Source organism: Corapipo altera, unplaced genomic scaffold (genome assembly GCF_003945725.1).
Source record: "Corapipo altera isolate COAL_440 unplaced genomic scaffold, ASM394572v1 45, whole genome shotgun sequence".
Taxonomy (NCBI): Eukaryota; Metazoa; Chordata; class Aves; order Passeriformes; family Pipridae; genus Corapipo; species Corapipo altera.
The window spans coordinates 15,700,177-15,717,590 of NW_020884877.1; the positions used below are offsets into that span (position 1 = coordinate 15,700,177).

The 17,414-nt window shown below is 37.1% G+C and overlaps 1 protein-coding gene across 3 annotated transcripts in view; it reads left to right on the forward strand.

Annotated features, from left to right (window-relative positions):
• The first annotated feature begins 3,632 nt into the window (after window positions 1-3,632).
• Window positions 3,633-17,414, forward strand: part of SCN1A (sodium voltage-gated channel alpha subunit 1) — a 187,403-nt gene continuing 173,621 nt past the window's right edge. For 2 of the 3 annotated variants that reach the window (XM_027636667.1, XM_027636674.1), the window contains exon 1: window positions 3,634-3,664. The gene's annotated coding sequence lies outside the window, so the exon portion shown is untranslated. Of the gene's footprint in view, window positions 3,665-17,414 lie in introns of all 3 variants that reach the window. The other variant, XM_027636668.1, reaches the window with a different exon arrangement.

Below are 17,414 nucleotides of genomic sequence, written 5' to 3' on the forward strand. Positions count from 1 at the left end.
CACTTAAAGAATTAGCAAACTGGAAGGGTATAAGAAATTGATAGAAAAAACAATTTGAAATCTGGAAAATATTTGTGATGCTCAGCTTGTCTAAAGGAACTGGCTGGCCTACAGTTATTTAAGATTACTGATGATAATGTCTCTACTTTGAACAGACAGAATAGGATGTCATCTTCAAATACCTGTTCCAAGTTACAACTCTTCTGCAAAATACAGTTTTCCATCCACTCTGCCTCTTCTTGTTTTTTTAATGAAGTGGCAAAGGAATGTGCAGCAGTATGTCATACACAGTACTTTTGGGTTTACTACTATTATTTACATGCTACGTATTTTGTCATTTGTATTATTTATGATAATATTGACTCATGCCATCAATAAACATCTTGCATTGATGCTTAATTCTTAGATCACTGTCATGGCAGAATGAGTTCATCCATCACAGTTCTCCTATAGGGTGCTGTCTGAATGATTTATCTTAAAATACAGGAGCTATGGTAAAGGAAATCCAGGAGAAGGTAGAAAATATAATGCCAGAAAGAAACACCTAATTGGACAATGTAAGTAGTGAAGTCTGATAGTACAATTTTTGAAGAAAAAATACAACTATTAACTAAGAGGAAGGGAGGATTAATTTAAATCCATGTTAAAAAAAATCCAACAAAAATTTATTTCTTTATGTCTCTTGAGGAAGTTGCTGATTCTGGTGCTCTGTGAAGACATCAGTGAAGCAGCTCCTGAGACAGCAATATTTCATGGCTGACAGAAAAAAGGATTGCTGGAGAAGAAAACAGGATCATTTTAATTTCCCTTATATCCAGTCCTTGTGAGGAAACCATGACATTACTACAAGCACTGTGACTTTAACATGGCTAAAAGCCAAGCTGGAAATATGGTGCAAGATCTAGACTTTCTGAAGCCAATTATCAACCGTCTCCTTGCTAATCATGTTCATGAATAAAAAGTTAGCACATTATATGGTATAATGTTCTTTGGTGAGTAGCATGGGCAGAGGATAAATCTGTTCTGATCTTCAGGATGATCAGCAGATAAGAAACAAAAGGACTAAACAGGTCAAAATAATTTCCTACCTTTTGGATGCTGGTAACAACCTGTAGTGAGTTTTAACACTTCTACTTAGGGTAATTTGTATCAAGATAGGTACTAGACTTTTTTTTCCAGTGTTCTTATATTCAGCACCCATTTGTATCCGTGTGTTACTTCTCTCATGGTATACCTAAAGTAAACTGCACATTGCCATATATATAGGATTAATGAGATTATAAATAGTACCAACACTGTATTTCTTCAAGTGGCAATGCAGCTGTTGGTTATGAAGCCATATCCACTTTGAACACTGAGTGGTGCTATGATATTAAATTTTGCAATTCACTCTTCTCCATTGGAAACAGGTTGTACCATCTGATAAGCCCCTTCACTTTTCACTTATTAGCAATTACAGTTATATGCTATTACTTGTATTAATTAGTAATAATGACTTTATTATTTTTATTGTTGTTATTGTTATTATTATTAGGCATCACTAAGACTTTGTGTGAAAACAGGGGCCAAATAAGTAAAGTAGCGGTAGTTTGTATTCATTGTCTGAATGCAACTCTAGCAATAAGTAATTGTAGCTGAATAATGAATTCAGGTACCATTGCAGTAGATATTGTATAAACAGATGAAAAACACCACTGCTGTGTGGGAAGACTCTGGAACGACCCATTTCAATTCAATATAAAAGTTACTTATTTAATATAATTTAGCATTCTGTGTTGTAAGAAGGTCTTTTGGGTGTATTGCAGTAACATTGGATCCTGAAATATTACAGATTACAACATAGACAAGGCATGCAGAAAACAATTGTACATCAGCACTAAAATATCAAAATGATAAGGAAAAGAAAAAAAACTGAAACAATTTAAAAGAACATTGAAAAAAGGGGAGGCAATCCCTTTCTTTGTGTTGAGTTTTGAGAAAGAGGGAGGAAAAAGAAAAAAGAAAATTTTCCCTCTGCATGTAATTTCTTCCAGTTTAACAGTGACTTTTAAATGCATACAGAAATCTAATGGGTTTCATTTGTAGTCACCAGTCAGGCAACACTGTCTTCTGTGCTAAGTTACAGCATCTTAGATCTATGTTGTTCAGAGCAGCCAGACTGAAGTTATCAAATAGCATTACAACATTGCATGGAATAAGTGCCTTTTTTTTTTTTTTTTTTTTTTTTTTCCTTTTTTTTTTTTTTAATTTAACTGTATGCAATCAAGAAGCTGATTTCTGGCAGCCAGTCAAGACAATACGGATACTTTTTCAAGGAGGTTCTATGGGGCTGCTACCGAATCTGACACAATTTGGGGAAATGTCTTAAGTGGGCTATAAAAACTAGTGACCTGCTGCCTGTGCTAAAAAATAGAAGTGAAGAGGAAAATGCCTTCTTAGCATCTCCTTTTCCCTGCCATGGTATGCTAGTGCTGCAGCAAGAAAAGTGAGATTTTGAGCAAGCAGATGTGAATACAGAAGCCAGATCACATAAGAACATTTTCAAATATGCTTATGAATTTTGTTAATGTATTTTTCATAGTTCTGAAGAAGATGAAGATTTATTTCTAAAGATTGAAAAAAACAATTGTTATTACTGAATTATTCTGATTTCACAGGTATATACTGAATTTTCATACTTTGAAATCAAAACTTTCCTGTGCTGCCCCTCCCTGCTCTGAAGCAGAAGGGAATTCAAACATTTCCAGTGATTTTTTATGGTCTTATGCTATGACCACGGACAAAACTACAGATGTGACCTATTTATGCAGCCTTCAAGATGCACCAATGTTCTATGAACATTAGAACAGGGTAATCGGTGCAGACAATGTGCCAAGGCCACATCAGGAGGCCTTCAGGAGTAGTAAGCACTGATCATGGAAGTGCTGGGAAGCAGTGGCGGGCTGGCATTTTAACTTGTGTTTAGCTGTGGCTTTGGTTGTAACTGGTGACCCATAATGATTTCAGATATGTGTTGTAAGAACGATGCTCTACAGCTCTAATGCTTACTGCTCTTCAGGTGCCAATTTCTCTCTAAAATCTGTTCAGAATTACTGTGTGTTGTCCACACCCAAAAGCATGGAGGACATATGTAAATATGTCTAACCAAGAACACAATGCCTCTGAGGCACTTCCTTGAGTAATACATCACAAAAAACACCTCTTCTCGCACCGAGCTGCAGACGAGCTTATTTTCCATTGCCAGCTTTCCAAGGTATTACACTTGGTGATCAGTAGAAAAGAAACACACATAAATGCTTTTAAAACCTCATAAGACAAATGTTTAATGTCACTACCGTGGATTACAGCCAAGGGGCACCGCGACTTCCTCTCGGGAACCCACTTGGCATTGAACGTGGATGAAGAGCAGAAGAGAACGGCTGTGACCGCGCTCTCCAACTGGGAAGTTCCTCCTCCCCCTGCGCGTTCGCGGGTCTCGGCACCTGCTGCGGGCGCTGCCACCGCGGGGTTCCGGGGGCGGGGGCGGTGCTGCGGCGGCGGGCGCGGCCGGGCCGGGCGGGGCTCCCCGGGGCGGCGGCTGCGGCGCGGAGAGGGCGGGCAGCGCTGGACACGGAGCCGGCAGCCCCGCAGCGCGGAGACAGCACCTACCTGTGGCATGGCAGAGGTGAGTGTGGCCTTTCCGCCGTACTGTTTGCGGGGTTCCGCCCAGGCTTGGGTCTAAGCTACCTCGCCTCTCCCTGGAGGGCGGCTGGAGCAGTGAGTAAAAGTAGGTAGGGTATTCGGTTACCTTTTCCTTTTTTTTTTTTTTTCACTTGGCATTATCTTTTGGCGAGCAGCTTTATTAACAAGTCTCAGGTTCTCCACCGAGGAGAAAAATTCATCTCGCATCAAGCTGTGTCTGAGGTTCTACTTGGTACCTCTGAGGTAACAAAGAAAACGTAATCATCCTAATTGGCTGTGGAAGGTAATTTGCTGCCGTGGAGGTGGAGCAGGGCGAGCTCTAGATGTAGGATTTTCATCTGTGTCATCATGTCCCCTCGGTTGCTAAGCAGTGGTGACCACATCTGTGGGAAGATGGAAGAAGCACACAGAGGAGAGAGCAACAGGAAAAGCCAGGAAGAACAGCAGGTTCTCCTCTGGAGCAGCCTTATCTGCTGGGTATTTGTATAGAATATAAACACCTGATGCCTTAGTTGTTCTTACACACCTGTTACCTTAACTCTAAACTTCTGACATTCAATCTTATTGTTTAGGTAGAGCAAAGTTATTTTACTCAACCAAATTAGTTTGTCGTGACTTTTGTACAAAGAGTAGTAATTTACAAAAGTGCACTTTGTGCTTCCCAAGAGTGGCACTGCTTTAACCTCAGAAAAAATCTTGGTAGGAAAACAAATGATGGGAACAACCCTTACAGAAAGTACATGGTTGATTTATGAAAAGTCACTCACTGAGAAGTTTTTCACCACAAAAATTAATTTCAGTACACTTTCTCCCTCCTTCTTTAAAATCAGATTTGGTCATTTAATTTGAGGACTCCAATGTATCTAATGTTTCTTTTTTTTATGAAAATATCTTGTTGTTTCAGGAATATATTAAAAAGACTTCTGGTTTGAGTGGGATGAAAAAGCAAAATTATGTTGTGGAAGGGTAAATTTGTTACTTTTTTTTGCTCAGTTGAACTTGTTGAGCTTGAGAAAACATGTGCATTTGAGTTAGCAACAAAAAAACCCCCAAAATTTTGTATTACTGTAATGACATGATTACCATTTACTGTGCAGCGACACAGCACTGTTAAGGAGAAAATTCTCTTTAATGAAAGGCAGTTTTTACACTGCTATTTTCATGTCAGTTGTTTGTGTGTGTAAACATCTTCTGGCTTCTAAGTGGACTGAAAAGTCTACTTTTATTAGAATCTGATCAGTTGCTGCGTTGTTGTTTGCCAGACACATCTGTTGCAGGGAAATAGGAAGAAACCATCCTGTATGTTGGCTCTGATCTCACTGTGAGAAACACAGCAGCTCCTTGGCTGGTCCTGATGGAAAAGGGTGTGTCAGGGTGGGAAGGCAGAGCTCTGTTGTGTGCATTGCACACTGAGATTTGGGGTGGTCAGAGATGTGTTCAAGGTACTGCAAGAATAGCCAAGGGCCATATTGGCCATTAGCCAGTGCAAGGTGTTTGGTGTCATCTTCACCCACGCTCCATCCCTGTCACTTTTCTGTGTTAGGGATTCAAGAGGATAGTTTCATATAGGCTCTTGTATTTTAATTCTTTCTTACATATTTTTAAAAATACTGTGGTTTTTAACTGGTCTTCTGAAGGTGTATTTAGCTGAAGTTTATACCAATGCAGATTTGATGAAAATACAAGTTTTGTATACATCTTAGGCTTTGATAAATAATTTTATGTTATTCCTAAGAGACACAAAAGCAAACATTGCCCCTTCCATATTTTAAAAATTATTCTGTGTTTGCAGATGAAGTTCAACAGAGAGAAATGGAAATGGGTGAAACAAGTTGTTGATTTCAAAATTAAATACATTAAAAGAAAGGCAAAGTGCAGATAAATAGTATAAGACATGAACAATTTTCTGGGCTTTTAAATAGATTTTGTTAATCTAAGGTTTTATTACCAACAATACTATATTGATATGGATGCCTTTTGCCTTCAGTATGTTCTTATAAAACTTGTTTCTCTTTTTTGAGAAAAAGATGAAGCTTTGAGGTAATGCTGAAAAGACAAATACTTTGTTTTTCTTCATATAAGAAAAAGTAATTCATTGCTAATATGTAATTACTACTAATAAGCAGTGATAGCACATAGAAAACGTTCCATTTTATTCCAGTCCGAGGGAACATACTATACCTGGATCCAATCCTTCAAGCACATATCCTCATTTAATTTTTCTGTAGGGACATTGAGTTGGATGCCTTCTGCAGCATATCCCTAGAGGCTGTGTAAGTGCATATAATCCAGAACACATGGAGAGAGAACTGGTGTAATTTAATCTTCAAGAATGTTTTCCTTTCCTGTTGAAATAAATTGTAAACTCAGGCCAGGACAAGGATGTATTTATCAATAATAATCACAGATGTCATGCTCCTTAGAGAGGGTTGAGTCACTCTCATTGTTGAATAGTTGTGCTGGTTGAAGCACTTGTGTCCAAAGCACATTGGTCTGTTAGCAGGGAAGATTTCCCATTGTCTTGTTCCTCTTGTAAAGATTTTTGTCACCAATAACTAGTTGATTTCTAGAGAGGCAACTAACCCCTTGTCACATTTCTAAGTGCAGGTTGCATTTTTCCATGTGAGGTAATAAGCTCAGTATAAGTAGTTTTCTTAAGGTCTTTGAATAAATCCACTGTAGAAATTCAGTATCAAAGTAGAAATTTAAAAGAAAAATTAGATCATCTTGCATCCAGTCATTGTGTACTGGACAAATCCCCACTCCAACAGAAATTTGAATATATTTTCATATGAGAGCAAGTAAGTTTAATACAGTTATTTCCATAGAAGTTCTGTCGTGTTTTTTCTCATGACTGGGCTCTTCCTTTGAAAGTCTCCCCATGAAATTTTCTTGCCTGCAATTCAACAGGTTAAATAAGGGAAAACAACAGCAATGCTCCAGCAAGACTCTTTGAGAGTATGCACTTTTGTGACATATTTGTGACATATATTAAATGGTAGTCTCTCTGCAGGTTTAGTTGATCCTCTTGGGTTATTACTCTGTTGATGAAATTAGTGTATAGATCTAGGCTGGTAGGTTTTTTTAGCCTAAAAACATATCTTTCTCAGATGATTCATTTGCAGAATCATAACCCAATGTTATCCTGAATTTTTGGACTTAAAATGCTTGTTTAAAGTTGCCATATCTTTGGGTGGTCTGAGTAGCCAAAAGACATAAAGTGTCCCTCTGTGCCCTTGCAGTGTTACTTGTGCAGATGAGCTGGAGCGCGTATTCTCTAGCGTCCGTTCCTTGCCTGCAGGGGTGGGCAGTGCCGGGTCCCACAGGGACTGGTACTGTGCTCTGTGTACTTGCCATGGTATAGAGATAGGATGCCATCTATGCTGTACCCAAAGAAGGAGCTGGCAGTTTTTTCTGTCTTGTATATGCTCCTGAGACACCACGAAGTTCTGGGACAAAACAGGCAAGCCCTTTGCATGACTCACTGTTTGGCTTTGTGTCTGGACAATGATGACTTACTGTACAGATTATCCTGTTATGAAAATGAGTAGATAATCAGTGAGGAGATATAATGGAGGAAAAATAACCAAATGGCAAACACAATTTTGAAACTCACTTTGATATACTTTTAGAGTGCATATAATTACAATGCTTTTATAGATACTGATTTACCTTGCTACAGCATCATTGACAAGGGGTTTTTTGTGCCTTAAGTGTGCCATTTGAAACCCTACTGTGTTCATTATTACATCTCCAGGTTTCCTGAATGTATAATGTATGTCTTGGAATATTTACAACATCCCTGGGAGATGTTTTGCCCAACTGTTTTTACTGTGCATAAAAAACTTATATACCAGTGGATATATACATTATTGCAGAATGTATAAAGGCTGCATCTTCCCCTTCCTACTACATTTGCTGCATTTCTTTTCTTTCCACAATTTCTTTAGTAATTCTTGAGTGTTTCACTCCTCACCTGTCTTACCATAGCCACCCTTTTCTTCTGATGTACCCCCATACTGCACCCACTGCAATGATTGCCCTCCCAGGAGAGACACAGTTGCAGGTGTAGAGGAAATGTTTGGTGTTTGATCAGACAGCATCCAGGAAGGAGCTTTTTGTTTCTAGTACCCAAATAATTAATGTGAATATACTTCTTGGCCATCTGGCTTGATCAGCTAGCATGCAAATACTTTATAATAATGAGATATGTGCCTTCTGAGCAGCTAGCCAGCCAGTGAGGAAATGTTTATTTTGGACGTCTGCCACTTACTAGGGACTTGTGCTTCTTTGCCCTAAATCCATCAGTGGCTTCTCTGATACCTGCTGCCTGGGAGCTGCACATTTCCTCAGCATTGAGATTGTGGTTGGCCAGCAAGTGGTGTGTTTTTCTGTGTTTGCTCATCCTTCGTGTCTCCACCCTGATTCCATCTGGGAGCCCTTCTCTTACGACAAGGCTTATATTTAAGTGGAAAACCTCAAAGGAAATGAAATAAATTCAATTGTTTGAAGGTACACGGTACTGTCAGTGTTTTTAGTACGTATAGCCAGATTAATCAGTACAGTCAGAGGCAGAAGAAAGCAGTTATAATATATTTATCTACAGTTTGTTTATGAAGACTTTGCAGCATTCAGTTGGGAAAAAACCCAACAAACACAACAAACCCTTCTGATTTGCTACAAGTTTTACTAGATTTATTCATCTGGTGCACAGGGTGTTTTAAAGTTTTGAGTTTTTTCCTAACTAGATAGTTGGTGGGGGAAGAGGAGGGTAATTATCCAGGATAGAGTCCTTACATACAGGCCAGCCAAGGCAGGAGGAAGGAGAGAGGGAGCTCTAAAAACAGGTGCAGAGAAATGGTACTTACTAAGGAAAATATGTGAAGGCACTGCTTAGGTAAACATGTCTATAGAAAAAGCAGTGGGGATAAAAGATACCTGAGGTTCAGCACAGTCAGAGGGATCCCATCAAAGAATAGAGCCACTTCGTGGGTAGGAGATGCCGATTTTTGTGGTGTAATCTATTTTTATTTCTATCCCAATAAAAATACAATTTCTTTTCTGTTTCTATTACTCTAAAAATTATTTGACAACCCTGAGATGAAAAATCAGAGGAATTACTTTAAAATTAAATAGATATGCTGAACGAGTCTCTCATAATTTTGGTGAGGCACATAGCTATAGAAGTAGGGTGATCTGCACTGAAACCAAAGTTGCCGTATTCTAGAAGGGAATCTCAAGTTCTTATACTGTAAAATGCGTTTTACAATTTGTGTTTTGGAGGTGTGGTTTTTATTTTTGGGGGTTTTTTTTTTGTGAGTTTGTTTGAGCTGGGTTTTTTTACAGCCTCATACCATTAGCTTTCACTGTAAGAAAAAAAGTAAATAAGTAAATTTCTAGTTCTTGGAGGTACACTGACTTTTTGGGGGGGAGTAGTTGAAAGTGTGGCAAGTGAATCACAGAGGCAGATAAAAGAGAAAGCAAACGGCGTCAAGCATTTGTAAGCCTCTGAACAGCAATTCCCATTCTTTTAAGCAAATGCCATCATTTCTAGGGTCAAACATAGATGTATTGTATGTTTAGAGCAGTGCTGATATATTTTTCTTTTTCTCAAGCTTTTACATTATTAAAACATTTATGTCCAGGTCTAGGACTAGGAAAAGAATGTTTGGCAAGGACACTAGTTGCTACTCCATTTGTACTTGTTTATGAGGATTCTAGTCCAGCTGAAACGGAAATAATAAATAAGGATGTTGTTTAAGGTTTTCTGTTTAGAATCTGCCCCTGGTCAGTCATATTGAGGACAGTGTTCCTCCCATCTTTGGATGAATGTGTCAAATGACAATAGCTTGATACTTTGTAAGTAATTTAAGAAATGCAAATGTATTTACCAGCAAATCAGCTAGCCACAAAATCCGCTGACATTTTCATGGTGTTTGAATCTTTTAGATGGAGATGGGTGTTTAATTGAAGAAGTCTCTGGTAACTTTTTTCTAAAAGTACTGTTGTTTAATGCCATTCTTCTAGTTTCATTTGCAGTGTGAAACAATCTTTTCCAGAAACTGTAACATTACATTTAGAATGAGTGTGTATTCACTTTTAATTTTAGAAAGCTGTACATGAATTTGAAGATACTCATAAGTTTCTTTTTATCTTTAACTCGAAGAGCTGTATTTTAGCCAAGCTGAAAAGAAAGATGTACACTCCTGGAGATCTAAGATGCAAGGGAGTGAGGGGAAAGGAGAGCAGGCACAGACTAATAGGCTATTCCCCTCTTCTGATGAATACTTGATTCAATTATTTATTCCTACTGTATGACTGGAAGGAAGGAACACGAAAGGTTTTGAAGCTGAACATCATTCCACAGTGCTGAAAAAGTACAGTGGCTCTGGTGGTCTGGTCTGAAACAGCTGCTTGCTTTTTATCTGAAACAGAAAATTGTGGTGTATTACGTAAAAAAAGAAAATTACTTTTTTTAAACCAACTGCTGGACTTTATATTCTGCCTTTTTAATGGCTGTTTTCTATGAGTGTCTTGCAATTCTGTTTTATGTTGGACAATCACAATATATTTAATCAGTGCTTTCTGCAGCAAGTACTTCTAGGCAAAGACTCCTATGTTTCCAGGGAACGATGTACTACTGCACGTGTATTAAAAATGCTATGTGCTTACAGCAAGGAACAAGATTGGAGTTGGCTTTGGTTGGTTTTTGGTTTTTTTAGGGGGGATGGGGCAGGAAAAGGAGGAAGGGAGGATTTTTTTGTTGTTTGTCCCCTATACGCTTATGACTACTTTTAGTTACTGTTGCTGTAGGTATTTTCAAAGATCTACCTGTAGGTTGCCCATACTCATCTGGTGCTTTGTGTGCAAAGTAAATGATTATCAGGTGTCATTTCTGGAAGTATTCCTAATGGCTGAAGATTTGATGATGAGCAAACAGTATCAACAAAAACTATCAGGGCAATCTTTGAATGTTTCCTGTGCTGATTTTGCAGTGGGACTCTACCAGATGTTTTCATGTGTGTGAGATGGGGCCTTTAAAGATCAATAGGGTATTTACCTCTCAATATTGGAGACAGGGACAGGCCTGTTGTCAGAGGGATGCAGGGACATCTTTCACTGCACAAGGGTGCTCAAAGCCCTGTCCACCCTGACATGTTGAACCACACCAGGAGTCTGGGTGGGCTTGTTCAGAAGTCTTGAATCACTGGGTTCAATGCAGGGGAAATGGATGATTCCAAGCCAGTAGATAGTTCTGTGACTTCGGAATAGGTATTATTGGCAGACACATTTCTGTGGTTTTTTTTCTTTTTTTTTAATGTAGCCTTGCAGCTGATTCAATGATTGCAAACATTTTGAATATTCACAATTTATCAAAAGCTAGGTCAATAACTTTGCCTCATTCTTAATGATTGAGTTTTTGAACATGCATGAGAAAATATGAATATGTGGCATACTAATATGAGGTGAAAAATGTAATTTTTTTTCAATTCTTCATGTATTGTCAATTACCAGAAGAGTGGATTGCACCAGAACATTTATCTTTGTCTACAGATTATAATGAAATAGCTCATACAAGTTGATCCTTTTCTTGCTAATCTTCAAGAATCTTTTATTCTTAATTGCTGAACATTGCTTCAGCAATGTCACATAACAGTGACATCCTTTAAACTGGACTTTGAATAAGATAAATTAGTTGCAAAATGTATTTCCCTGGCTAGATTCTAGTACTATCATTAGTAGTACCTCATTAATTACTATCAATATTTCAGTATTTTTCAACAGTTCAATGTGGTATAATGTTTTACTGCTGCCTCTTATTCATATGTCAGCTGACAATCAGTATCTGCCAGTGCAACCTTGATTTTGAAACTCTAAATGCGGAGGACAAAATGTTTTCAGTTAAAAAAAAAAGTAATTATGAAATTAAATTACTACTCCACATTTGCCTTTCCTTTTTCATTCAGCAGATTTTGTTTACTTTTAGAGGATACTGTCATATCTGTTTATTTGTTCGTTGTTTCCTCTGCAGGTGCAAGGGTAGCAATAACTTTGGGGTTTTGTTTTAGAATAGCTTGATCTTATCCAGTTAATTTTTCTTGTCTATAATTTTTGTTTACATAATCTAGAACAGGAGTAATTTTCAAAAGCAAGCAACTAAGAAAAGGAAATGAAAACACGAGATGTGTTTCCAACTGTCCTTTAGTCTTAAGTGGAAAGGGTTTTATATGAGAAAGGTTCCTGTTGTATTCTTGCCAACTGGACATAATGTCAGATAAATTTGAATGCAGACTTTTCTCAAAATATATAGCCAAGAGGAAAAAAGAATGAGGGAAGACAAATACTTCAGAAAATAGAAAGACTTTTGGATTCGACCTCCAGAGAAAACTGCTGCCAAATCTACCTGGAAGTTCCGTTGATCTGGCTTGTGATCTCATGAATGTCTGGAAGTGACTGATAAAGACTAAGAGAATGAACACCATTTACAGGAAAGACTCAGTGCTCATAAGGAAATAAGGAAGAATTTTCTTTTAAAAATAATTACATCCCAGAACAAAACAGCAAAACAGAGTGTAGCAAATGCAGGGCTTAGTTGATTGTGAATGAAACCTGTGGTTATCACCCTAGTTTTACTATAACACTTTCTAACACTTCAGATACAAGTAACCTATTTTCCAAGTTTCTTTCACAATCTCTTTTTGCTTTGTCTTTCTCTTGTGATAGGAAGCAATTTCGTATTGAAATAGCTCTGACTGGTAGAAAGTGTAGGGAAACCAAAGGCAATGCTCACTATCTCTTTACTTCAGCCACTGGCATAGTAGTGGAATTAGTTTGTTTAGCATTTGGGCTAAAAATGATTATGATGATGGGAGTGCCTGGTTTTGGTTGTTGTTTTGGGTTTGTTTGTTTGATTTTTGTCTTTGGTTTTTTTGTGGTTTTGTTTTGTTTTGTTTTTTGTGATAAACTTGGCATGAGAAAAAAGGCTTCCCCTAATTCTGTTATGTGAACTCTAAGTGCTGTGCTGTTTGTAATCTGCAACCATGTTCTGCATATTCCCACCTTTCTGTTTAGCTAATATGTATATATTTTCTGTATATATTTTCTGCTTCAGCTAGAGGAGTTTCTTTGAATCTCTAGCACATTTTGATTTGTCCATAGCCTTCTGGCACCCTAGCTTGATGGACATTCCTGTGGATATTCCATAGCAAAGAGAAGGCACAATCTTACATTACTGTTCATATTTATAACAAGCAGTGGGTTTTGTAAACTCACAGAAATGTACACAAATGTAAGTGAATCTTTAATATTAATGTGCTGTATAAAGTGAATTGGTCAGGACTGAATATGTGGATGACAGGATTCATTCCCTGATATTTAATATGTTTTTTGTTTGTAGATCATATTGCTTTTTGACAGTAAACTTGGAGTTGAATATAATGGTGATTTATTTTATTTAGTATGTGTGTCATCAATAATAGTGAAATACACTAGAAACAGGAGGATATAATCTAAATCCAAGTTGAATAAACACTTCCAACTAAATATAAAATTTTAGTGAAGTGAAAAGCTGTGTTCAATAAGTTTTGATTCAAAATAGTGATTTAAACTTAAACTAAAAAAAAGTTACAGTATATACAAATAGTCATTCAATTTTGTCTTCAATTTTATGCTGTTAAAAAATTTTCTTGGCTTATAGACCTGCTAATTTGGAGAGTAATTAGTTTCCAGGCTTGGTCTGTTGCATATTCCTTGTATGTCAATTCATGTTCTTATACATCTGTAAACATCTGTTTTCTTTCTCAACTATAGAAGCAATTTTATTTTCTGTTTCAAAAATTATGTAATTAATTAATTACTAAATGATAACTGAGACCAGGCCTCAGTTTCTGGAGAAGGAGCTAGCTATAATTTTTATCTTGGAAGGAACTATCTAAATAGATCACCCAGGACTAAATGTCAGGTTACGTTCTTTTCAGAACATTTTTAGTTACCAAAATCTGAGAAGCTTGAAGGCCTAGGTTGTGTCATGGCTTAAACATGAATTCAAGTATTTTAACGGTGACCAAAACAAGATCTTTTAGTAAAAAGATTAGCAAGCATTTCTGTATCTGTCTAATATTCTGCTTATACAGCAGTTTTCATAAGAACTGTTTTACAAGCTTAGGGAATTAATAATATTTTTATTTCCTTGTTTTATAAATACATCTACCCATGCATGTTTATTTAGGGAAGCAGTTTATATAAACAGACTTCATACTACCTTAGGGGGTGAGGGGAAAGAAAAAGTGTAACTAATGTTGCCAAATTAGGGAGCTTTTCTCTCATTCAAGTCCTTTCAAAGATCCCATGTTGTCAAGATTCTGCAGTGGTTTTGTGGCTTTTGCTGTTCTCTTCCAGTTGGTACTTCGGGAAAACCTGCAACTTTGATAAAGATCTGTCCATCTCCCCTGTTGTGGCTTTACTTGGGGGACGCAGCTATTCCTAGGGCACTTTCTCTGGTGAACTGAATATGAAACTCTTAAAAGCATGCTAGTATTTTTTTGCTGCTGGTTTATTAAAAAACAGCATTTAAAACTGCATTTTGTTAGGGTTCGGGTATTTTTTTAGTTCAGATTTAATTATTTAGAAAGTAAATCTTTCTGTGTATGGATTGCCATGTGCTCTAGGATGACCCTGCTTGAGCAAGGAGGTTGGACCAGATGACCCACTGTGGTCCCTTCCAACCTGACTGATTCTGTCATTTGATGTGGTATAAACATGTCACTCCAAAATGTCTCGTTCCTATGGACAGAATGTTTAGATGGAAGTACCTTATCAAGGTTTTGTCACAAGAATTAAGTTTCTCTTACATGCCTGCTTTGGTCTTTATCTCAAGTCAAGTATTCTGGCATATTTTCTTTTTCCTTTTCATGCTCTTCTGTTCATTGGGAAGCAGACAGTGAACTTAGCCATTGAGGCTGACAGCCTCAAAGTCTCTTGTAGCAGCACAGGATTGTGTTTCAGGCTGTTGAACTGAAAGGAACAATTAGTATTGAACTCTCATTTCAGTTTTACAGGCTTATTCTGCTGCTGTGGCTTTTTTAATGGATGTCATTAGTAAACATTTTTTTCTGATACATATAAAAATTCAATAATATACTGGAGGTGCTAAATCATTTTTGAACCTGACAAATGAACCTTTTCAAGAACATCCTGCCGTACATCTCTGTGTTGATGTATGCTAATGCAATTTTCCAATTTCGTTGTGTTTGCACAAAGACATAGAATGGATTTGGGAATTTTACCTCCACATCACTATCAACTGAGCCAGGTTTTACCGATCACCCCCGGCTTGTATCCATTTGCAGAACAGCAGCTGAGCCTCTCTAGGAAATTAGACCAGCACAGAAAGTAGACTCAGATTACACTAATGAGGCCATTAAATGAGATAAAGGGAGCCTGTCTGGCCAGAATGAGGAACTGAAAGAGGTCTGGCTGTACTCCTTGCTTTATGTCTTTTACATTCTGCAGCTGGTTTTTGCATTCTGTGTATTTACTTGTGTGGGAGAGTTGCTTTACCCTCCTCCCCTTCTTTCCCGTATTCTCTTATTTGCAAAAAGAAAAAAAAAATCTTATTCTTTTCTGACATTTGAGGGAGAAAACCTGACACAAGTGGTCTTTGCAGACGAAAAAGCTTGTGACAAAGCACTAACAAAGCATATTGGCTTTATGAAATCTTCCAAATGATATGTCTGACCACCTTACAGAAGGCCTCATTTACTATATGGAAAATTAAAATGCAATGAAATTACTAATTTTTAAAATAATTATTAGAAACACCTAATAAAAATCCCTTCATGTTTATTAGGTCATAGTAATGTTATCTGTAACAGCAAATAAACTTCAAGATTGCTTCAGAATTTTAACAGTTTTCAGTCAATGGAAAAACGTATTTTATATTATAAGTAGACATGTTCTTTTCTGCTGTGGTCTAAAGGAAACAACGTTTTGAGCTTTCTGATAGACAAAAACCAGAGTCGGTGTACATTTTAAGGATTTGATAACATAAATTTTTACTGTTTCGAATCTAGTGAAACATAGGTTTGTGTTCTGTTCTATGTTTTTAATTTGTGTCTTGTTAGCTTTTCTCATCATCATTATTATTGTCGTTATTAATATTATTCAAGAGGACTTTCCTAATATAAAAAGTCTTCTGAGTTTTAAACCTTGATTTAGGATAGCTTAAAGAGCTCATTCTGTTTAAGTTCCTAAGTCACTTTTGTTGTTCAGGAGGGGAACTTTCAACAGTGTTTTTTGGGAGCTGTACTAGTTTGATATCATTTATTGCTGTTGCTTTACAGTGGTGACTTGTGTTAGTGGTGGCCCAATAATTGAGCATAACACAAGAAAGGAGAATGAAATTTTAATTGCAGACGAGCAAAAACCTACAGCAAATATTCCAGAGCTCCACCTACTAGAACATGAGCCAGAAAGTTACAGGGGCAGATGGTGCTGAAGGTTGATAGACAGCTGGTAGAAGAAGCCTGAGCTTCCATGAGGAGCAGGTTGGAATGTGGTGGGTGGAGATCCTGGAGAGACCCAGTGAAGGAATATGGGGAAGCAATCTGCAACAGACCCCTTGAACCTACTTTTACTTAGTGTAGGCTATATAAGGTAGGTAACCTTAGCCTCCTTTTGAGGAACCTCCCAAGCTATATTTTTCTCTGATATCTTCAGTCTTACTTTATGTAAATTCTTATAAATACAATACCAAAATTTCCATCAGAAATTTACTTTCTTCTTTTCTTCTAGCTGCAGTTGACATAAACTAAACCTTTCTACTTCAGACACAGCCTGCATGTTCCCTGTGTGGAAAAAGCAAATCCAGTGTTTTCTTCCAACTTTCATGAAATCAGTCATAATTCAGAATAATACTTTATGCATTAATGAAAGTTTCATTGATGTAAAGAAGGTGTTGATAGAGTTGTAGAGATCCCGATATGTTGACTTTAATCTGATAGAGGTAAGGCATTCAAGATAAGTTTATTTTTAAAGCAATTTTACAATGAAGTTATCAGAATGATAACAAAACTGAACCATGTAACAGTCTAAAGTCAAATATTTATAGCAAGTGGTTCACCTGCATGATGGAATAAATCACTTGGAGATGGTATACAAACTTTGAGTAATTTACTTGGAGCATTCATATGTCTGTGGCTTGACAGATCACACTTGTAAAAGCTAAACTAATGAAAAATCCCATGTATGTGGATGTGTGCAGTTTCTTTGCTGTGCACAATGGTTATGTACTTTGTAATATTATGAGCATGTAATTTATTTATTACCATATTAATAATTCATTAATTTGAACTTATGAGGTCTGAGCAAATGATGTAGTGGTTCTGATTTGCTGCTGAGGCAGTCTCTATGAAGAGTAAAAGAACTTTGAGAGGATATGTTTTAATGGATCAACAATGTGTTCACTGTGAAAATTCTAACACCTTGATACAAAAAGATGAAAGAAGCTCTCAATTTCTTTCCTTCCTCCTGACACTATAATTTGGGGAATGGAACAGTTACATCCTAGGGAGTTTGTATAGCTAAAACAAGTTTAAGTGTTCACACTCTGTGTGAAGAAAATAAGCTTATTCTTTGTGATGGTTGCCCTTCCTCCATACTCTCTTTCAGCTAATCAATTCAAGGAAACTAAACACTGTGCAAGCACCATGATTATTTAAAAATATGTGTAGAGA